General features: G+C 34.5%; 1 long non-coding RNA gene across 1 annotated transcript; it reads right to left on the reverse strand.

Annotated features, from left to right (window-relative positions):
- Window positions 1-20,072: 20,072 nt before the first annotated feature.
- On the reverse strand, window positions 20,073-21,196 carry LOC133039465 (uncharacterized). Its single transcript, XR_009688621.1, has 2 exons — window positions 20,824-21,196; window positions 20,073-20,722 (listed from the first exon to the last, which is right to left on the reverse strand). It is a non-coding gene; the product is annotated as an uncharacterized LOC133039465 (long non-coding RNA).
- Window positions 21,197-23,970: the final 2,774 nt, after the last annotated feature.

A 23,970-nucleotide genomic window follows, 5' to 3' on the forward strand; every position in this document is an offset into this window, starting at 1 on the left:
GTGGAGCGGTATGAAGAAGAATTTGGTAGAATTCGTATCGAGATGCCTCACTTGTCGCATCAACGCCGAACATCGTAGACCGGCGGGGTTGTTGCAGCCTCTAACCCTACCAGAATGGAAATGGGAGGATATTACGATGGATTTTGTGGTCGGGTTACCTAGGACCACGGGTTTGCATGATTCCATCTGGGTAGTGGTGGACCGATTTACGAAATCTGCTCATTTTCTGCCGGTTAGAACAACGTTTACAGTGGATCAGTTGGCAGAGTTATATGTCAGGGAGATAGTGAGACTTCACGGGGTACCGAAGTCTATAGTTTCGGACAGGGATCCGAAATTCACCTTCAAATTTTGGCAAAGTTTGCAACGGGCAATGGGTACGAAGCTGAAATTCAGTACAGCATTTCATCCTCAGACAGATGGTCAGTCCGAAAGGACAATTCAGATATTGGAGGATATGTTGAGAGCTTGTGTTATGGACTTTGAGGGTTCATGGAGCAAATACCTACCGTTAATAGAATTTTCTTATAACAACAGTTATCAGAGTACGATAGGGATGGCACCCTATGAACTGTTGTACGGTAGGAAGTGCAGATCCCCTATCCATTGGGATGAGACAGGGGAGAGGAAGTATTTAGGTCCAGAGTCAGTTCAGCGGACCAATGAGGCAATAGAGAAAATAAAAGCTAGAATGCTTGCCTCACAGAGCAGACAGAAGAGTTACGCAGATCCGAAACGTAGAGATGTGGAGTTCCGAGTAGGGGACCATGTGTTTTTGCGAGTATCTCCGATGAAGGGGATTAAACGTTTCGGGAAAAGAGGCAAGTTATGCCCTAGGTTTACAGGACCTTTCGAGATTCTCGAGAAGATAGGTCAAGTGGCATATCGGTTAGCATTGCCTCCAGCCTTGTCAGCAGTGCACAACGTATTCCATGTCTCAATGTTGAGAAAATACGTTTCAGACCCCTCTCATATACTCAGTTATGAGAGTCTTCAGCTTCAGCCAGACATGTCATACGAGGAACAGCCAGTGCAGATCCTGGATAAAAAGGATAAAGTCCTTCGGAATAAGACCATAGCATTGGTCAAGGTTCTCTGGAGAAACAGCAAGGTGGAGGAAGCCACCTGGGAGCTAGAGTCAGATATGAGAGCTCATTATCCAGAGTTATTCAGGTTAGATTTCGGGGACGAAATCCTTTTAAGGGGGGGAATAGTTGTAAAGCCCGCTTAGTTAATTTGGAAATTAGCAGTTATTTATGTTAATCATGAAATTATTTATAGCTATTTAAATAATTTATCGTTGTTATTTATGGAATTCAGATATGCATGATTATGTCATCAGTAGCTTTATATTTCGCATTTCCGGTGTCCGGTATTTTGGAACTCGGCGTTTGGCTCAGTAGAAATCACAACTTAGTATGTTAGTATTTGGGGACGGGTTTTAGACATTGGGAATGTCGGGATTGGCCGGGAATTTAGAATGTCCCAAAAATACCCCTTTAGTATGATTTTCATGGTTTTATGGTGGAGGGGCAAAATGGTCTTTTTGCCCCATTAGTGTTTTGTCTTATGTGATTTATTAAATGGAAAAATAAATGTTTATTTTATTATTACTTGGCTGAAATAAAATGAGTAATGTGTTTTATATTCCTTTTTCCACAAATTTCAACACTTAGAGAAAAATTAGAAATTTCAACACACACACACAAAGCTCTCTCTTTTCCTCTCTTGTTCGGCCAAGCTTGGGGAGCAGCTAGGGCTGGATTTCCTTGTTGATTTCATGTTATTTTAGCAAGATCAAGTGATTTTAATTGAGGTAATTCTTGGCTTTAATTCTTACTTGGTTTTTCTTGGAAAAAAATGATGAAAAATGATGATGCATGCATGAGTTTTTAGTTGTTTTTGTCTTTGTGTTTTTGTGGTTAATTTGTGTGATTCAAAGCATGATTATTGATGTTGATTGAGCTGTGTTGAAAGCATATTAGTTAGGTTGTTCAAGCTTTTAGTTTTTTATGTGAAAAAGTGGTGAATTTTGGAAGAAATGGTTCATTTTGTTCTGTGATGTTGCTGGATGTTCTTGTTAGTTTGCAGAGGTGATATTATGCTTAGTTATGTAGAATTAAGTTGGTTTGCATGCTTGATTAGGTGGTTTGCTCAAGCTTGAGTTTGGAACTCAAAGCTTGAGCTCCAATGGCAAATTTTGTATCTGTGGTTTCTGGGTAGGTTTGATGCCTTGGATTTGTTATTTGGGACATATAGAGCAGGTCTGGAAAGTTTGGGACCAATTGGGGTTAAATTGGTCGAGTTATGAAATTTTATGGTTGCTGCCTGCGAGGAACCGGAATTCCGGTTGTGCATCCGGAATTCCGGATGGGGGTTCAGTAATTCCCAGAACCGGAATTCCGGTTGGGCAACCGGTCTGCCGGTTGGGGAATTTTTCCGAACCCTAGTTTTCCTCGTTTTTAGGTTTTTAGGGGTATTGCCATGCTTTTTATCGATAGGGAAACTTTTAGTTTCAAGTTTTAGTCCCCGGGAAGTGATTTAGCGTGTCACTTATAGCGTTGTGATTTTTATGGTTTAGGAGCCAGTAATCCGCCGTTCAGCTTCAGTTCCAGTCAGGTTGACCGGCACACCTGAAATCGGAATCCAGGTAAGATTAGTATAACAGTATGCATATGTAGATTACATGTTTAGCGTGCATGTAGGAAGCCTGCTAGATTACATTAGATATGTATTTAGGCTTCGAACCATCCAACCCTGTCACGTCGGTACAGGCTGGAGTATGACCAGCAGCCGGAGTATGACCGGTTCGACCGATCAGGCTGACACTTGGTTGGTGGTTTAGTGCTATTGACCTATCCCGTCGGTACAGGCTGGAGTATGACCAGCAGCCGGAGTATGACCGGTTCGACCGATCAGGAGGATACTTGTCAATAGTACCGTCCCCTGAACGTTCAAAAACTCAGTACCATGTTGGACATGGCAGTAGTGCTCAGTACCATGTTGGACATGGCAGTAGCGGGACTCAGTATCGTGTTGGACACGGCAGTCAGTTTTATGTATGATATTATTATGCTTTTCTTACTGAGTCTGTCGACTCACAGTTTACGTTCATGTGTAGGTAAAGGCAAGGCTGTAGCTGATGGACCGTGAGCGAGCTTATGAGATTGTACATGTCGGGGCGGTTAGGCCTGGAGCGTACGATCCTCGGGACAGCACGGCTGAGATTTTTGTAACTGTCGTTAGACGACTTTCATTTTGATGTAAAAGTTAATCAGTTAAAACTTTTGTAAATATTTTATAAATCGGGATCCCGAGACTTTTGTAAAATGGTTTATAAGTTTAATGAAAAAGCAAAATTTTAATTAATCACGTTTTTCCATAAACCTCGTTGATTAGCAACGAGCTGCACAGTACGTTTAAAAATCACGTAATACGCCTAAGATAGTTAGGGTGTTACACATTAGATGCGTAGCAGGATTCATTGGAGTACAAGAAGGTGTTGCTCCTAATTTTTTGTCTCAGTTAACGAATCAAGTACATATTTACTTTGAGGTAAATAAATATCTTGTCTACTCCGAGTGACTTCAACTCCTAAGAAATACTCGAGCACCCCTAAATCTTTCGTGTGAAAATGGGTATCATCTATAGTAATAACAATATCATCCACATACACAACCAACAAAATACTACCAATAGTTGATCTTTTATAGAACACAGAATGACCTGACTTACTTTTCAACAAACAAAATTTCTCAATAGCCTGAATAAATTTACCAAACCAAGCACGAGGACTTTATTTCAAACCATATAAAGACTTGCGAAGACGAGAAACTCGTTCTAACTCCCCCTAAGCAACAAACCCAGGAGGTTTCTCCATATACACTTCTTCCTCAAGATCTCCATGAAGAAAAACATTTTTAATATCAAATTAATGCAAAGGCCAATGATGAGTAGCTGCCATATAAATGAACAGTCGAACAAATGTCAGTTTAGCAAAATGAAAAAAAGTATCACAATAGTTCACTCAATAAGTTTGAGCATAATTGTAACACCCTAACTAACATAGGCGTATTACGTGATTTTTAAGCATACTGTGCAGCTCGTTGCTAATCAACGAGGTTTATGGAAAAACGTGATTAATTAAAATTTTGCTTTTTAATTAAACTTATAAAACAATATTACAAAAGACTCGGGATCCCGATTATAAAATCATTTACAAAAAGATTTAACTCTTTAACTGTTACATAAAATAAAAGTCGTCTAACGACCAGTTACAAAAATCAGCCTCGCTGTCCCGATGATCGTACGCTCCAGGCCTAACCGCCCCGACATGTACAATCTTCACAAGCTCGCTCACGGTCCATCAGCTTTAGCCTTGCCTTTACCTACACATAAACGTAGATCTGTGAGTCGACAGACTCAGTAAGAAAAGCATAATAATACTCATACATAATTCTAACTGCCGTGTCCAACACGATACTGAGTCCCGCTACTGCCGTGTCCAACACGGTACTGAGCCACTACTGCCATGTCCAACATGGTACTGAGTTTTGAACGTTCACAGGGACGGTACTATTGACAAGTATCCTCCTGATCGGTCGAACCGGTCATACTCCGGCTGCTGGTCATACTCCAGCCTGTACCGACGGGATAGGTCAATAGCACGGAACGACCAACCAAATGTCAGCCTGATCGGTCGAACCGGTCATACTCCGGCTGCTGGTCATACTCCAGCCTGTACCGACGTGACAGGGTTGGATGGTTCGAAGCCTATATACATAACTAATGTAATCTAACAGGCTTCCTACATGCACGCTAAACATGTAATCTACATATGCATACTGTTATACTAATCTTACCTGGATTCCGAATTCAGGTGTGCCGGTCAACCTGACTGGAACTTTTAGCTGAGCGGCGGATTACTGGCTCCTAAACCATAAAAATCACAACGCTATAAGTGACACGCTAAATCACTTCCCGGGAACTTAAACTAGGAACTAAAAGTTTCCCTATCGATAAAAAGCATGGCAATACCCCTTAAAACATAAAAACGAGGAAAAACACGGGTTCTGAAAATTCCCCAACCGGCAGACCGGTTGCCCAACCGGAATTCCGGTTCTGGGAATTACTGGACCCTCATCCGGAATTCCGGTTGCACAACCGGAATTCCGATTCCTCGCAGGAATTTTTCAAAAATTCCTAACTCAACCAAATCAAACCCAATTAATACCAAACCTTCCAGACCTGCTCTAAATACCCCAAAGAACATATCCAAGGCATCAAACTAACCCAGAAATCACAGATACACAAATTGCCATTAAAGCTCAAGCTTTGAGTTCTAAACTCAAACTTGAGCAAATCCCACAAACATGCATTCAAACAAGCTAGAATCTACTTAAATAAGCATAAATAAGCCTCTGCAAACAATAGAAAACAACCACCACAAACACAGCAACCAATTTCCTCATTTTCTTCAAAATCACATTTTTAAGCATAAAAATTCCAAACTTTGAACAACACAACTAGCATGCATTAAAACCTATATAATCCATTCAATTAGAACTTAATCAAGCTTCTGTAAACAACAATTAAACACAACAACAACATACTCAAATAATCATGCATTTGCTCAACTTTTTCATCAAAATCTCAAGAAATTAAAGAGAAGTTACAAGAGCTAACCTAGCTTGAAATGAACCTTAAAGAGGGATGAATTCACAAGCAAATAACAATGGAGAAATCAGCTCCTTACTGCCCAAAGCTTGGCCGAAAATGAGAGAGAGAAATAAGTGTTAAGTTTTGTAAAAAAAAATAATCTAAAGCCACATAACATAACCATTTATTCAGCCAAATAATACTAAAAATAAACATTTAATTTCCATTTCATAAAATCACAAAAGACAAAATACTAATGGGGCAAAAAGACCATTTTGCCCCTCCACCATAAAACTACATAAATCATACTAAAGGGGTATTTTTGGGAAATTCTAAATTCCCGGCCATCCCGACATTCCCAATGTCTAAAACCCGTCCCCAAACTACTAACATACTAAATTGTGATTTCTACTGAGCCAAACGCCGAGTTCCAAAATACCAGGCACCGGAAATGCAAAATATGAAAACTACTGAATAACATAACCATGCATTTCTGAATTCCATAAATAACAGTATAATAAATTATTTAAATAGCTATAAATAATTTCATAATTAATCATAAACAACTGCTAATTTCCAAATTAACTAAGCGGGCTTTACAATAATAGACGGGCCTTTAAGTGAGCAATTGTTCCATCTAGATTGACTTTAACTGTGAATACCCATTTGCACCCTATGACTCATTTTCCTGAAGGTAAATGAAGTCCCAAGTCCCATTCTCGACTAAAGCAGTCATCTCTTCTATCATTGCAGCAAGCCAACTAGCATGAGACATGACTTCAAGAACTGTTTTAGGAATAGTGATAGAAGCAAGAGAAGCAATAAAAGAGCAAGAAGAAGGGGACATATGTTAAGATATTATAAACTTACTGTCATATCTTTCCAAGTCAATATCAGTAGTTGATCTTAAGATTAAAAGAATCTAAATCCTGATATGCTTAGGCCCAACTCAGGAGTGTTATTCATGTTCTTTGATTTATTAGTTAAGCCTACTTTTGGGTCAGGGTGATACGTATATTTTGGGAACATGATAGTATGATTGAGTGGGAGTGCTGAACATAAATTTGGAATCTATAGCTTCTACTGGTGTATAGAAGTCAAGTGATGATTCCCTTCGAGCTTAGCTAAATAGAAGTAAATGGATGAGCTCTTGTTTAAGTGACTAATTCTTAGATCACTAAACATCATTTACAGGTAGCTAAGTGTTTTAAGGGGCAAAATACGTTGAGGGGTGAGAACGGTAAAATTATCCCATCTCGATGTAAATCATATATATAGAGGATCTTTGATCACAATAAGATTATAAAAATGGTTAAATCAGATAGCATAACTATAGCATAACTATATCGTGGAATATATAATATGCTCTATATAAGTCTGAGAGTGTAATTCTAAGTTCTAAGATTGGATTCAACGAACAATTAATAAGTAGGAATTTACTTAGTAAATTCGGTTCACTTATTGGAAGCTCAGCATATAGATCCATGGTCCCCATTCTAGTTGAGACTATACTGCTTGTAAGACTCAATAATTGATTTGTGATTAATCAATTATAATTCTAAAGTTAGACTATGTCTAATTTGTGAATTTTCACTAAGCAGGGGTGAAATTGTAAAGAAAAGAGATTCTAGGTTTATTTATTTATTAATAGACTTTATATGTCTAATTAATAATTAAATTAAATGACAATATTATTTAATAATCTATTTTAGTTATTAAATAATTAGTTTTGGCATTTAAATGGTTAGAATTGGAAAATTGGCGTTTTTGAGAAAATAGAAATAAAAAAATTGTGAAAACTGCAAAATCCAAGTAAGGCCCATCAACACCTATGGCCGGCCACTTGGATAGCTTTTTCCAATTGATATTTTCATTATTTTAATTCCAAATAATTACTAACCTAAACCTAGTAGTTGCCTATAAAAAGAAAGTGATGGCTCAGTCAAATGAATGCTTTTTGTCAGAAAATCAATTTTTCAGAAAACTGAGCTTTCCCTCTCTCTTCTATAGCCGAAATCAACTCTCTCTCTTTTCCTCTTCTAAATTTCGAAACCCTCAGTGATAGAGTAGTGCCCACAGACAACAAGTGGTACCTCAATCATAGATTGGAAGACTGTGAAGGATCACACACAAAGAGAAGGACATTCGGGCTCAGATCTTGATAATACTCTGCGACAGAAAGGATACAAGGGTTAGAGATCTGAGTGGAAGGAGACATTATTCCGCTGCCATCAATGTAAGGTTTTCTTAACTTTATATGTGTTTATTTATCGTTTTAGAAAGTTCATATTTAGGGTGTTAAACAACATACTTGTGAGTAGATCTAAGATCCTGGTAAAATAAATTCCAACAACTGGCCTCAGAGCCATGGTAATTGATTTTCTTGCAAGAAATTTGGACTTTAAAACGATTTGTTTGTGTTTTGGATGGTTTCATGTTGTGTTGTGTGTTATATGATGATTGATTGATGTTTGTGAATTTTCGTGAAGAATAATTAAAATTCTGTTTCTAGAATTATTTTTATTGGATAGTATGGAAAAATATTAAGCAATTTACTTTTTACAGAATTCAATTTCGATTTAATTTGAATTAGTTATGATTTTTTGAAGTTTTGAAAAATATCGGGATGGTGTCACTGCCCCACGCGCACGCATGAGGGGCTTCCCTCGGACAGCACGCGCACGGACACGAATCTGTGTCTGAAATCGAGCTTCCGCGCGGGGAAATCCTGCTGGACACCTCTAGCACCGAGCTTGCTCGGCCGTGCACTCCCCTTGCGGATAGTATGCTGCTCGCAATTTTTCGTTTTTCTTCGATTTTTCATGCTATTTCATGGATTTAACTTTCGATTTTTTGTGTAGTTTTGTATTTAGACATTTACTATTCCTATTTCAATTCTAAATATCATAATTAGATTAATTAATTTTTTTTAAAATTTATTCATGATATTAGTGTAATTTGAATTTGAAAATAGTAAATATCTATCTTTTTTTGCTTAATTATCTATCTTATTTTTGAATTTGATTATTCTTACCTTATTTTTTAAATTTAATTTTAGATATTATATTTTTTTTAAATTAAATATTTTTTTTTAAATAATTTGACCTTATTTAAATTTAAAATAAGATAACTATAATCATGATATTTTAAATAGAAATAAGATATTTTGCTAACTTTTAAATTTTTGTTATTTTATTTATTTAAGTTAAATCATGAAATCTGAAAAAGATATTTATTTATCTTTTTTTTTTAATTTTTATTGAATATTTAATTTATAAAATAACATTAATTTTTCCAAAAGTAGTTAGCAAATTTTGAAAGGATATTTAGGTTAGTTGAAACCTAATTTTTTAAAATTGTAGGTTTAATTTTAAATATTATTTTATTTATTATTAATTTCGAAAATATATATTTTTTATTTTTTTTAATTCAAAAATAAATATTTTTTTTTATTATTTAATTATTTTTTTCGAAATTTAATTATTCAAAATTAAATAAATCCTACATCTAACTATCCAGCTAACCTTGTTGCAGGAGTATGTGTTTTTAGCTTGTTTGTAAGTTTTATAAAACCTATTATTGCTTGATTGGAAATAGCCATGGTTAACTTGTTGACAGATCCAATGATCTGATTTTAACTCATGGTTCAATTGGTCAAGTAAATAATTTGTAACAAGTAAATTTTACAATCTTCTTTCATCTGTGTACTACCTAGCAACATGATAGGATCCATCCAAATGTGTGCCTGTGTGAGCCTATATGTTTATTTTATTATATAGATGCATATAGGTTGTTGCTAAATAAAATGTCACACCATGATAGATTTTATTTAGGTCCATTTAGTTTTTGGACCTATTCAATTAATAACAGTTATTTATTTTAAGGTTAAATTCCTCTCTTTTGGGCCTTGTGTGAGAGTTAGGGGCCATTAGAAGTGGGTACGACATACTGAACCCAGCTCCCCCTCACATGAACTACCCCAATTGTGAAGGCCCATTTGCCTGATTTGAATAACTGTGCTAGGTTAATTAAATTAGTTTAACCTAATAAAATTGATTAGCAACATAATTAACTTTTAAAATATATGAAATTTATTTTCATTTTAATATTTTAAAGTTAATTTTAAGAAAAACACTTTTAGTTTTAGATATTATTTCTAGAGAAACTATTTGTATTTTTCTTGTTTTTTTTAATTAAATAAAGAATTTTAACTAACTAGATTCTTTCTGGAGCTTATTTAATTAAATATTCCTATTTAAGTTATAAATTAGTTATTTTAACTAATTTTTCATATCTAACTTAAATTTGAATATTTTATTTAAATTTAAAATTAAGTTGAGGAATTCTAGGCATTAGTTATTAAAGATTCTTAAGATATTTTTTAAGTTAGTTTTAAACTTAAAATGGAATATTTTTCAAATTAAGTGGTTACAACTTAATTTTTGATATTTAATTAAATTTAAATTTGAAAATATTTAAGTTATAGATTTTTTCTATACAACTTAAATTAGATTTTTTTTTTCAAATTTTGTGGAAAAGATACTTAGTCAAATAAGATATTTTCTAGATAATTATTTCTAGACTACTTATTATTTCTAATATTAAATATGAAAATATTATACATTGTGAAATTAATTATTTAAATAATTAATTTTGGTACAATTAATTTTAAGTATATTTTTTCCTAGTATTAAACTAGAAATTAATAATTAAGCCTTCTCTACACTTAATTATTTATTTCTTGAGTTTAATACATTTAATTAAATTAACAAAAAATTAAATATCTAAGTTGATTTTCATCATGATACTTATATATTTCTTTTTCATGACACTTAATTAAATAGAAAATTATTTTTTAGTTGAAATTTAATTTTTCAACTTAAATTTAAATAATTTTCAAAATATATTTTTTTTGTTTATTTTTAATCAATTTCGAAATTGCATTTCATAATGCTAGATGTTTTTGAATTTATCTTGAAAAATAGATTAAGTTGTAAATTAATTATTTATTTTAATTAATTCTTGGACCAACTTAAATCAATGATTTTTTCATTTATTGATTAATTTAAAATAAATGAATTAAAGTATATTATTAGAAATTCAATTAATTAGTCAAGGGAAAATCTAGATAGGTGATATTTTTGGCTTAAAGTATTTTTTCTAAGTATTTATTATTTCAGTATTTCGAAAATAAGTTTTTATACTTTCTTTTTCAAAATACAATAAATATATTCTCATGAAAATTTATTTTAAGTTGCAAATTAATTTAAATTAATACAACTTAAATAATTTTCTTAATATTTCTATATCAAAATTACTACTAACATGGAAATAATTAAATTTATTTCAATCACCATCTAAGTATAATTTTATAAATATTAAATTAAATTCTTATTTAGAATTTTAATTCTAAATTCGATATTTAATGAATATATTTTATTATAAATAATAAAGAAAATACATTTTAAAGAATGAGCTTTATTATTATTAAGATATTCGATCCCCATTGTTGGTTTTACATAGTGTTTGTTTTAGTGAGTAATCCTCCCTAATGGAGGAACGTTCATTAGCAAGTTCGCACCGTTTAATCTCGAAAGATAAGTAGCTTTGTAAGTGTTTTATATAGTGGATCACCCTAATGGTGGCGACTGTATTTGACTTGTAAAATATGAAACAATGGTAGAAGCTCATAAGATAGAATAGCCTTGACTCTCGCCTAAACGGGACAACGCTAGATTTTAATCTTGATCGAATAAAAGGTTGCTAGTATGTTTAACATTTTAGATGAGCTAACAACTCTATTCAATAGATGGTAGCTTTGACTCTCGCCTAAACGGGACACTGATATCAGTTTGTTGAAAACCTTAGAAATTATTTAGGATTGTATTTTTTTAGTATTTTCTCTTATCATTCCTACATGCTATGTGCTTATAATTTCTGAATTGGATTTTGTGTTAAACCATTATTGATTTCTATTTATTATTTTGTAGTATCCTGTATAACCATGATGAATTCCATGTTATCACTCTTGACCGAAAATAAGCTAAATGGATCTAACTTTCCAAAATGGAATGAGAACATTAATATTGCTCTCATAGGAGAAAGTGCCTTGTTTGTGTGAACTGAGCCGTCTCTAGAAGTGTCAGGGGATAATGCAACCAAAGCTGTTAAAGAAAAGTATGAGCGTTGGCAGAAAGCTAACGACAAAGCTCTATACTTTATGCTTTCCAGCATGGTTGACACCCTTAAAACTCGGTTTTCTAAAACCAAAAAGGCTGCTGAAGTTATGACGAAGTTAACTAAGCTATTCGGTAGGGCATCTCTTCAGTCTCGCTTTGACGCGACTAAGAAATACATCAATGCACGAATGGACCCCATCAAAACGTGCGTGATCATGTTCTCCTCATGGCAAGTTATTTCCAAGAAGCCCAGGATCATGGTGCTGAAATGGATCACACAACTCAAGTAAGCCTTATCTTGAATAGTCTGACTCCATTATTTCTGCCCTATACATCCAATTATGTCATGAATAAAAAGGACATAGACTTTCATGAGTTAGTTAATGACCTTCAGACATATGAAAATTTGATTGGAGGCCCCAAGAAGAAAGGGAGTAAACCTCAAAATTCGGGCAATGGTAATGGGACGGCTAAACCTGAGGCAAATGTTGCCTCTACTTCAAAACCCAAATCTAAGAAGAAGTGGAGAAACACCAAGAAGCGTGCCAAAGCCATGAAAAATAAAAAGGCTGCTGCTTCTGGTGATGCACTCAAAGGAAAGTGTTTCTACTGCAATGAGAAAGGTCATTGGAAACCCCAATGTCCTAAACTTCTTGCAAAGAAACAAGGTATTTCTTTCTATAAACTTTAAGAGTTTTAGTGAATTATTTTCCAATTGGATTATTGATTCTGGACTAACTTTGTTTATTTGTTTCTTCTTCTTATAGGCCAAGCTACTTGAACTCAGATGCTATCTTAGTGAGTTGGATCGGAAAGCTGGACAAAGGGTGAAGATCGTCCAAGATGAAGATGAAGCTCATTTATCTATTTTTGAATTAATTGTTTTAATTTAAAAACAATTAGGATTTCGAATTTTAGTTAGGGATTTTTATCCCTGTTTTTCTCATATTGTTGCAATATTTTTTTATTATTAATAAAGTTTATTTTATTTTCTATTCAAACAAATTACAATTTATGAGATTGAGCTTCATTTACTTTATCTTAAACAACAATTACCACATTATATTTATATGTTTGTATGTGTAAGTGTTTTTATTATTGATACAAATTCTATAATATTGACAACTCTTCATAGAGTTATATTAAATAAACACTAGAAATTATTTCTATGTTTATTAATAATTGTTAATTCTAATACAATTATTAAGAATTTGTTTAATAAAAGGATCTTTTGATCTGATAGGGGTGGAGAAAAGTTAAGAAAACTATGCAGTTCAACGATCTTTTATATCTAATGAACTCTGGATTGTATTCAACTCCACATAATCTCTATAACACTTAGAGAATCATGATCGTTACAACCTTTAGGGGTGGATCATAATCTCTATATACTTAGGGGTGGAATTTATCCACAATACCCTATGTAACACATATTTTCTTTAAATATGGAAGTAATATAATGAATTAGCTATTATCAGTATAAATCCTTGATCTTGATTGTATGTTCCAATTTAGTTTTACTGTTGTAGTAAATTATGATACCTATAAAAGTTCTTTGATAATGTATCACACTACCTTAATTGAGTGGGAGAATTTTAAAATTTTTTACCCAGCTTCATTAGGTTGACACTTGTGATAGGAACTTAAGAACACTACTGAAAAGAAAATCTGACCATTCATGTGGATAGATATAACTTATCAGAATTATGAGAATAAGATAAAAGAATTCTAGTTCAGTCTATTCGAATGACTTGAACCTAGATTTCTTAATCCTCATAACATTTTATGGTATCTTAATTTTGATTACTTAATCTCTGGCAAGTATTTTTCACTTCAAATACTAGTCTGCTATGTTGATGATTTAGTCTTAATAGAAACTCATAGTTTCAGACTAATACAATAAGTCACAACAAGATAACTCTCCAAACAATAAGAGGTTAAAAGTTTTATTTAACCAGACATCTGCTATTGAGTGGGAGCTATCTAAGATGTAATCAAATAAGGAACATTAGAAGATATTCAAGAAAGATTTATGAAAGTGATCTATATGTTAGATATTAAGGAACTGTATATCAGTTATCCTTGTATCTACCCCAACTCATTCAAAATTATGAGATGGTCGTTACTCTGGGGGTGGAGGAGTTATTCTATAATAACTCAAGCTCTACCAGAGAAGATTTATAACTTTGTAAATTCAAAATTACCAGAAAGTTATATTACTGAAGAAAAGTCTACGCTGTATTATCTCAATTTCATATTTTAAAATATGAGAGATATGTCTTCTGTTTATTCAGATGTACTTTTAAATAGTAAGGATTTCAGTATCCCTTGATAAGTAAATCATATAGTAAAGGATGTTTCATAAATATTTTTATGAACTAGTTTCCTGAAGTTTGGGTGGATTCAAATATACTACACTTGATCTGAAGATCAAGACATCAGATTGACTTATTTGCACACTTTGTTTTATGTTAGTGCCCTAAATAAAACCCTTTACAATCTGATTAGTTATCAATATAAGAAATTTGAAGTGATTTATGTTTGCATGAATTTTACATCCTAATGGTTTAATATGTTTATTACATTTACACACAAAATCTGTTAAGTCCAAATCATATGTTTATTCACAATTACAGTATCGTCAACACAGTGGAATGTGATTGTGATCATATGAATCGAAAGACTAAGTCCCTGTTTCATCAGTGTTTTGGATTTACACTGATGTGATAATCAGCGATGATGTATACTTACACTTGGAGTAAGTGTTATGTTCTTTCCAGGACATTGGTAAAGTATACTAGTTTCGAATGTATGGAGTATACATTAGACTGGACCGATATTGCAACTTAGTTAAGATATTATAAACTTACCGTCATATCTTTCCAAGTCAATATCAGTAGTTGATCTTAAGATTAAACGAATCTAAATCCTAATATGCTTAGGCCCAACTCAGGAGTGCTATTCATGTTCTTTGATTTATTAGTTAAGCCTACTTTTGGGTCAGTGTAAAGCCCGCTTAGTTAATTTGGAAATTATCAGTTAATTATGATTAATTATGAAATTATTTATAGCTATTTAAATAATTTATTATACTGTTATTTATGGAATTCAGAAATGCATGGTTATGTTATTCAGTAGTTTTCATATTTTGCATTTCCGGTGCCCGGTATTTTGGAACTCGGCGTTTGGCTCAGTAGAAATCACAATTTAGTATGTTAGTAGTTTGGGACTGGTTTTTAGACATTGGGAATGTCGGGAATGGCAGGGAATTTAGAATTTCCCAAAAATACCCCTTTAGTGATTTTTATGTGATTTTAGTATGGAGGGGCAAAATGGTCTTTTTGCCCCAATGACTTTTTGTCTTTTAGTGAATTGATTATTTGAATTTAATTGTTTATTTTATTTAATTATTGGCTGAAGTAAAAGGATATTAGTGGCTTTTATTTGTTATTCCCTTCATTTTTACAAAAAATACAAGTTAGGAAAAATAGAATTTTCAAACACACTCAAAGCTCTCTCTCTCTTTTCGGCCAAGGCTTGGCTGCTAGGGCTGGAATTTTTCTGCTTAAATTCTTGTGATTTTCACCTCCTCTTTGTGTAATCTAATCAAGGTTTGATCTCCTAGAACTTCCCCTTTGTGTTTTCTTGAGTTTTATGAAATTTGATGTAATGCATGCATGTATTGTGGCTGTTGTTATTGCTGTGTTTTAGTATTAATTTCTGGGATGTAAGCATGTTAAATTGAGGTGATTTAAGCTGTTAGAAATGCATGTAGGCTACCTTGTTTCAAGTTTGGATTTTCTAGCTCAAAAATGTAAATTTTGAAGAAATTGTTGGGAAACTGTTGTTGTATTGTTGTTAATGTTTTTGTTTGTTTTGAGAGATTTTATTATGCTAGTTTAAGAGGATTTAAGCTAGTTTGATTGCTTGTTAGGTGGTTTTGCTCAAGTTTGAGTTTAGAACTCAAAGCTTGAGCTCCAATGGCATTTTTTGTATCTGTGGTTTCTGGGTGGTTTTAATGCCTTGGATATGTTATTTGGGATGTATGGAGTAGGTCTGGAAGGTTTGAATCAATTTGGAGTTGAATTGGTTGAGATATGAATTTTTGAAATTCTCTCTGCGAGGAACCGGAATTCCGGTTGTGCATCCGGAATTCCGGATGGGCTTCGAAAATTCCCAGAACCGGAATTTCGGTTGGGCAACCGGTCTGCCGGTTGGGGAATTTTCAGAACCCGTGTTTTTCCTCGTTTTTATGTTTTAGGGGGTATTGCCATGCTTTTTATCGATAGGGAAACTTTTAGTTCCTAGTTTAAGTCCCCGGGAAGTGATTTAGCGTGTCACTTATAGTGTTGTGATTTTTTATGGTTTAGGAGCTTGTAATCCGCCGCTCAGCTAAAGTTTCAGTCAGGTTGACCGGCACACCTGAATTCGGAATCCAGGTAAGATTAGTATAATAGTATGCATATGTAGATTACATGTTTAGCGTGCATGTAGGAAGCCTATTAGATTACATTAGTTATGTATGTTGGCTTCGAACCATCCAACCCTGTCACGTCGGTACGAAATTTGGAGTATGACCAAGAATGAGTATGACCGGTTTGACCGATCAGCCGACACTTGGTTGGTGGTTCCGTACTATTGACGTATCCCGTCGGTACGAGCCGGAGTATGACCAGCAGCCGGAGTATGACCGGTTCGACCGATCGGGAGGATATAGTAACACGTCGATACAGCCGGAGTATGACCAAGAATGGAGTATGACCGGTTCGACCGATCAGGTTGTTACGTGTCAATAGTACCGTCCCTATGAACGTTCAGAACTCAGTACCATGTTGGACATGGCAGTAGTGGCTCAGTACCATGTTAGACATGGCAGTAGCGGGACTCAGTATCGTGTTGGACACGGCAGTTAGGGTTGTGATCAGGGGTATGGGCGTCTGATCATGACCGGGATTTATGTATGAGTATTATTATGCTTTTTTTACTGAGTCTGTCGACTCACAGTTCTACGTTTATGTGTAGGTAAAGGCAAGGCTAGAGCTGATGAACCGTGAGCGAGCTTATGAAGGTTGTACATGTCGGGGCGGTTAGGCCTGGAGGGTACGATCATCGGGACAGCGAGGCTGATTTTTGTAACTGGTCGTTAGACGACATTTATTTAGTGTATCAGTTAAACAGTTAAATCTTTTGTAAATGATTTTATAATCGGGATCCCGAGTCTTTTGTAATATTATTTTATAAGTTTAATTAAAAAGCAAAAATTTTAATTAATCACGTTTTTCCATAAACCTCGTTGATTAGCAACGAGCTGCACAGTATGTTTAAAAATCACGTAATACGCCTATGTTAGTTAGGGTGTTACAGTCAGGGTGATACGTATATTTTGGGAACATGATAGTATGATTGAGTGGGAGTGCTGAACATAAATTTGGAATCTATAGCTTCTACTGGTGTATAGACGTCAAGTCATGATTCCCTTCGAGCTTAGCTAAATAGAAGTAAATGGATGAGCTCTTTTTTAAGTGACTAATTCTTAGATCACTAAGCATCATTTAAAGGTAGCTAAGTGTTTTTAGGGGCAAAATACGTTGAGGGGTGAGAACGGTAAAATTATCCCATCTCGATGTAAATCATCTATATAGAGGATCTTTGATCACAATAAGATTATAACAATGGTTAAATGAGATAGCATATCTATATCATGGAACATATAATATGCTCTATATAAGTCTGAGAGTGCAATTCTAAGTTCTAAGAGTGGATTCAACGAAGAATTAATAAGTAGGGATTTACTTAGTAAATTCGGTTCACTTATTGGAAGCTCAGCATATAGATCCATGGTCCCCATTCTAGTTGAGACTATACTGCTTGTAAGACTCAATAATTGATTTGTGATTAATCAATTATAATTCTAAAGTTAGACTATGTCTAATTTGTGAATTTTCACTAAGGAGGGGTGAAATTGTAAAGAAAAGATATTCTAGGTTTATTTATTTATTAATAAACTTTATATGTCTTATTAATAATTAAATTAAATGACAATATTATTTAATAATTTCTTTTAGTTATTAAATAATTAGTTTTGGCATTTAAAAGGTTAGAATTGGAAAATTGGCATTTTTGAGAAAATAGAAATAAAAAAATTGTGAAAACTGCAAAATCCAAGTAAGGCCCATCGACACCTATGGCCGGCCACTTGGATAGCTTTTTCCAATTGATATTTTCATTATTTTAATGCCAAATAATTACTAACCTAAACCTAGTAGTTGCCTATAAATAGAAAGTGATGGCTCAGTCAAATTAATGCTTTTTGTTAGAAAATCAATTTTTCAGAAAACTGAGCCTTCCCTCTCTCTTCTATAGCCAAAATCAACTCTCTCTCTTTTCCTCTTCTAAATTTCGAAACCCTTTGTGATAGAGTAGTGCCCACACACAGCAAGTGGTACCTCAATTATAGATTGGAAGACTGTGAAGGATCACACACAAAGAGAAGGACATTCGGGCTCAGATCTTGATAATACTCTGCGACAGAAAGGATACAAGGGTTAGATATCTGAGTGGAAGGAGACATTATTCCACTGCGATCAATGTAAGGTTTTCTTAACTTTATATGTGTTTATTTATCGTTTTAGAAAGTTCATATTTAGGGTGTTAAACAACATACTTGTGAGTAGATCTAAGATCCTTGTAAAATAAATTCCAACAAAGACAACTTACTATATCGTGGACAAAACTTTTTAAGCAAAGGAAGAGATGTGTGACCCAACCTACAATGTGCCTTGAAGGGATTATACATCGGAACAAGCAACTGATTTTAAGTATTAGTGTATCAAGAATGTATAGGCCTTCGAATTCATGTTCTTTACCAATAATTTACTTCATCATAATATTCTGAAAAAAGCAATGATAAAAAGAAAGAGATACAACAGTTAAGATCCTGAGTAAGTTGACTGGCAGAGATCAAATTAAAAGAAAAATTAAGTAAATGTAAAACCAACAACAAAGAAAGAATTCGAGTAGGAGTAATTGGACCAAATCTAAGAGCACGAGATGGTGATCCATCGACTAAGGTAACAGTAGAAATAGAAGCGTGAGGTTAAAGATTAGAAAAGAAGCTAGAACTACTTGTCATATGGTTTGTAGCACCAAAAATCAATGACCTATTCGGAAGATGAGAAAAGGAGGCACAAATTTGGTTTACTTGAATCATCAATAGTAGTGATAGAAGAAGATAAAAACTTAAGAGACTCTTGATACTATAAGCATTTGACATATTTATTCGAAGAAACAAGAACTGATCTTCCAAAAGCCATTACAAATATTTTGTTCGTCCAACCAAAGTAACTCAAACAACAAATGGGGTAAAGGAGCAAACAAATTAAGACTATAAGTCAGAACAAAATGAGATACTGAGTCTGTAATCAAAATCTCACAACCAAAATAGGAGAAACTAAACCTTCACACAATACAAGAAATGTCACTTTTACCAGCACAGTTCGCTACTGCGCTGGTAAAAGTAACTTTTACCAGCGCTTTCGCAAACTACGCTGGCAAAGAGATCAAAGTTTTACCAGCGTACATTTGCAGTGGCTAAAATCTAACTTTTACCAGCACATTTATGCACTGGGAAAAGTCTTTTTTGCCAGCGCTTTTCATTTTATGTTGGCAAAAGTTCTAATACCAATATTGATTTGCCAACCCCCTTTTGCCAACACATCATAGGTAAATTCTATTTTACCAGCGCAATATCAACTTTTACCAGCACAAAAATCTGCTGGCAAAAATGACATTTCACTACTACAAAAACCCCCTTTAGAGGCGGTTTTTAAGCCCTTTCAGCGTCGATTTTCGCGAAATTCGCTACCGACGCTGATCAGAGCGACGCTAAAGGGTTTATATGAACCGACGCCATATGTACCCCCATGGCGTCGGTTATTAGCTAGGAACCGACGCCATAGGGGTACCTATGGCGTCGATTATTGGCTAGGAACCAACGCCATATGTGGCGTAGCAACCGACGCCATAGGTACGCGAATTTCAGTTTTTTCATTTTTTTTAATTTAATTATATAATTTTAATTACATTTTAATTATATATTTATCAATTTATATATTATTTTATTTAATTTAAATTACATATTTATTTTTTAAAATGTAAATTAAATATTATTTAAATTTAGGTAAAATACATAATTTAATTTCATAAAAGTAATTAAATATTACACAAACACTAATGTAAAATTAGTTAAAAATATTAATAAGTTAATAAATCTAACTACAAGTTAATCTATAAAAATTACATAATGAAGAAAAATTCTTGGATCTTTCAACCTCAATCATCACCGTGAATCACCGCCATCAATTGTTCGATCCACTTTTGCTGTAGTGGTAACAATTCTATTTTTGGATCGTATTGCTTCTTACCCCCAAAATGTTAAAAAAATTAAAAATTTATATTAGTTTATGTATATGTATATTATATATTTGTTATTATAGAATTTATATACTATAATCAATAATTAAAACTTACAGCTTTTTGATCTTGTATGTAACGGCTGGGGTTGGCACGTGCGACGATGTCAGTGATATATTTCAAAACATAAAAACCACATTCTTGGCTTTTAGGTTGTCTTGGACAGTTTTCTTGGTTAATTCCTTGCCACGGGCCAAGATACTCATGTGCGTTCCCTATATACATGAATGCCCTGTTTTGGAAAATTATATTAGCATTTCAATTCGTTAGTTAATTTAAATTCGTTACATAAGAAGTCATTAAATTATTACCTTCCGATCATTTGTTCTATTACTTCGGGAATTGGGCGGCCACTTAAAGGGTTTAAATAGATAATTTTCCTTGGCGTAACCACCACTAGCGTCCAATGCATCCTAGAAAATTATATTGAAATATAAGTAAGATAGTATAAAAATAATTTGAAGACATAATATAGAAATGAACAATTAGCACTAAAGAATTTAATAAAGTTTACCCGATATTCCAAGGAATAAAGAACATTTGGTGGTTGTTGTTCATTAATGATAACCAATTAGCCAATCGTCTTGCCGCATCGTCAAAAGACTGACTCTTGTCTTCATCGGTGATCCCATGCACTATGAGAAGCTCTGGGTCGTAAAACTTGAAAATTTTCCTCAGACCGTTGATGCTCTCCCATATGTGCCTGCCAAAAAAAGTGTTATTGTCTTATAATAATTTAACTATAATTTGATATAAGGTTAATTAGATTAAAGAAGAGTATACATCATTCCAAACAGCATTCCCTGGTTGCCGATGTAGTCACACATAGCAACCTGCTGCAAATCCTCTCTAGATAACGTGATCTGGGTACGCGGTGCAATGAACCCTCGGGGGACAGGAATTGTGATTATATCACGTTTATCTTTGAGCCTCAGGAATTCATGAATCATCCATTTTAGCGAATTAGGGATCAACGCCATCTTCTCTTCCATGAACAAGTCATCTTCCCGTGCACCACGGCCTTGTGGAGAAAGCATCGGAGCTTTCCCCTTTGACGCATCACGTCTTGAGGCCGGTTGAGCGAGTGGACCCTAAACAAAACAGAACATAATATATATATATATATCAAAATTCTACCGAAATTTCGACAGCATAACGGTTGTAATTGAATGACCCCAAAAATTTTAAACATGGCTGTATAACGACAAATAACACATATATAACAGTAGTTTGTTCATCCATCTCACCGCAGCACATATATTCGCAGAACCTACTTCACTACGGATGAATATTGAAGATATTCAAACTCCACTAATCATTAATAATTAATTTATAAGAGAAGTTACCTCGGTTGTTAGAATTAAGTGTTTAGGCCAAGGAAGGAACATCTGGTATACGTCCCTAACATATCTGCACTATTCAATTGGGACTGGGATTTCAGCGTCCTCTTGCAGGATTTTCGAAACCATAATCTGGGCATGTGAATCATCGTAGTTCTGGCAGTGAACTTGGATTATACCAACATGCTCGTACAAATACCCTCGGGCCACAATGTTGTCGATGTTGTCAGAGCAGAGATGTACTTGCTGATTAAGGGCCGCATGGTCATCAAAATTGTACAAGATACCTTGGTCGTTGAGGGAAATAAACTCCTCAGCATAAGTTTTTTGTTGTACCTTATCCTGAGGAGCGTATGGTTGTGGAACATACGCCTGACCAGCCACCTCTCCTTCTTCCTCTTGTTCGACAGTGTTTCTCTGCTGCTTAAGGGATTGGACTTCGGCTTTTAATTTTTCAATCTCCTTCGCTTGCCGAGCCACAACATCAGACACTTCCCTTTTCTTCCTGCCGAACAGTTGAGATGCCCTGGTCAGGAACCTACAAATCATAAAATGCAAATTAGCAACGATTTTATTTGAGTAACTAAATAAATAACATTTCAAGTAATAGCATACCCAGCAGCCCTGACACGTCCAGGATGCTCTGGTGTCCCGAGCGCCTGCGTCAGGATATCGTTTTGGCCCTGGACCTGAATTTGTCCCTAACTAAGCTTCTCCTCTAATTGAGCCTAATGCACGCATATATTCAAGCAATTAGTATATGAATTATATACACTAACTCATGAGTAGAACTCAATTAAGGATTAATATATACTTACTATCTTCTCTGCAATTCCCTTGTCGTAATCAGTGACAAGTTTTCTACTCTTGGTGCGAGATTTAATCCAAACACGGTGGCGGTGGGGATTTGCAACTTCGAGATCCTTTTTCTACATAACGTTATAACAATGAAATGAGTACCAATTAAATTGTATAGCACATTATAGCACATTAAATTTTAAGCATTACTTACCACAGCTTCCCGTACGTTCACCATTCCACTCCGACCACTTCAATGTCTGGATTGAATTTTTTAGGAACGTTCACGTTGCACCTTACTCAATTCCTACAATTCCAAAAAAAATACATTAGATACATGTACTTGTATTTAAGAGTTTATCTTAGTGTTAATATAATTAGCGTACCAGAAATTCAGGAGTTAGTCGACTTTGAACAAATTTGCACCAATCAGCAGTGTCCATCTCGGGGTGCTTTTAAGGGACTTGTGCCAGTCGTCCCAGATCATTCTCTTTCAAAGCGGACATTATGATGTCTTTTGTCATCCTATTCTTGAAGTCTTTCATTAACTTCCCAGCTAGGATGAGACAATCATGTTTGAAGGAGTCCGGCACAATGAACCCCGTCTATTTTGAAGGAAAACAAACACGGTTAGAGTCAACATTTGAAGTAATACAAAACCAAACCGAAATTCTAACAAATAACAGCTTACCTGTATGTCTTTCCAAACTTTATTTTTCAGAGTCGGGTTGACTTCTTTCCAGTTTTTATAGGCCAACCCATTCGTCTGTCGAAATCTGACTCCTAGAGTGGATACGAGCTTCGCATAGCTTTTTCCACAGTATTGTCCTTTGTCATTAACCTCGAGGGCCACTCTTTTTCCCTGATCCATTAGTTTGAATATTTCATTCATTTGCGTCGGCCCTCGTGTAGGTATTGTGGTTGGACACTCATTTTCTGCGCCCGAATCAGATCCTGATTCCGAGTTCGCCATGTCTACACCATTAACAAACAAACTTTAAAGTTAGCTATATATAACAAGTAGTGTATATGAAATATTAAAAGCATAAACAAATTGTTAAGTATTCAGGAGCATTCATAACCACAATATAAAGTAAGCTATATATCAAGTTACCAATTAGACACGTTTTCTTTTCTTTTTTTGTTTATGTTTGCCTGAATCACAATTGACCCATATTCCCTCATTGATATCGTTTCTAATGTTTTCAGCGTCGTCTTCCTCAATGTTACGATCAATTCCCATAAGTTGCTCATGAATTGGTTGTCCAACAATGAAGTCATCGTAACATAAGTCAGCATTCTCCTCATCCTCTTCAGTCTCTAAGAAACTCCTCTCTGGTATCGATAAAACAATAGACCATTTATCATTAGCCGGATCGGAAATGTAAAAAACTTGAGCTGCTTGGCTAGCCATGATGAATGGATCATTCTTGCTTCCTCTCTTACTTAAATCAACCAAAGTAAAACCAAGCTCGTCAGTTTTTACTCCAACGTTGTTGTCAACCCAAGAACATTTAAAAAAG

This window comes from Cannabis sativa, chromosome 6, assembly GCF_029168945.1.
Source record: "Cannabis sativa cultivar Pink pepper isolate KNU-18-1 chromosome 6, ASM2916894v1, whole genome shotgun sequence".
Lineage (NCBI taxonomy): Eukaryota > Viridiplantae > Streptophyta > Magnoliopsida > Rosales > Cannabaceae > Cannabis > Cannabis sativa.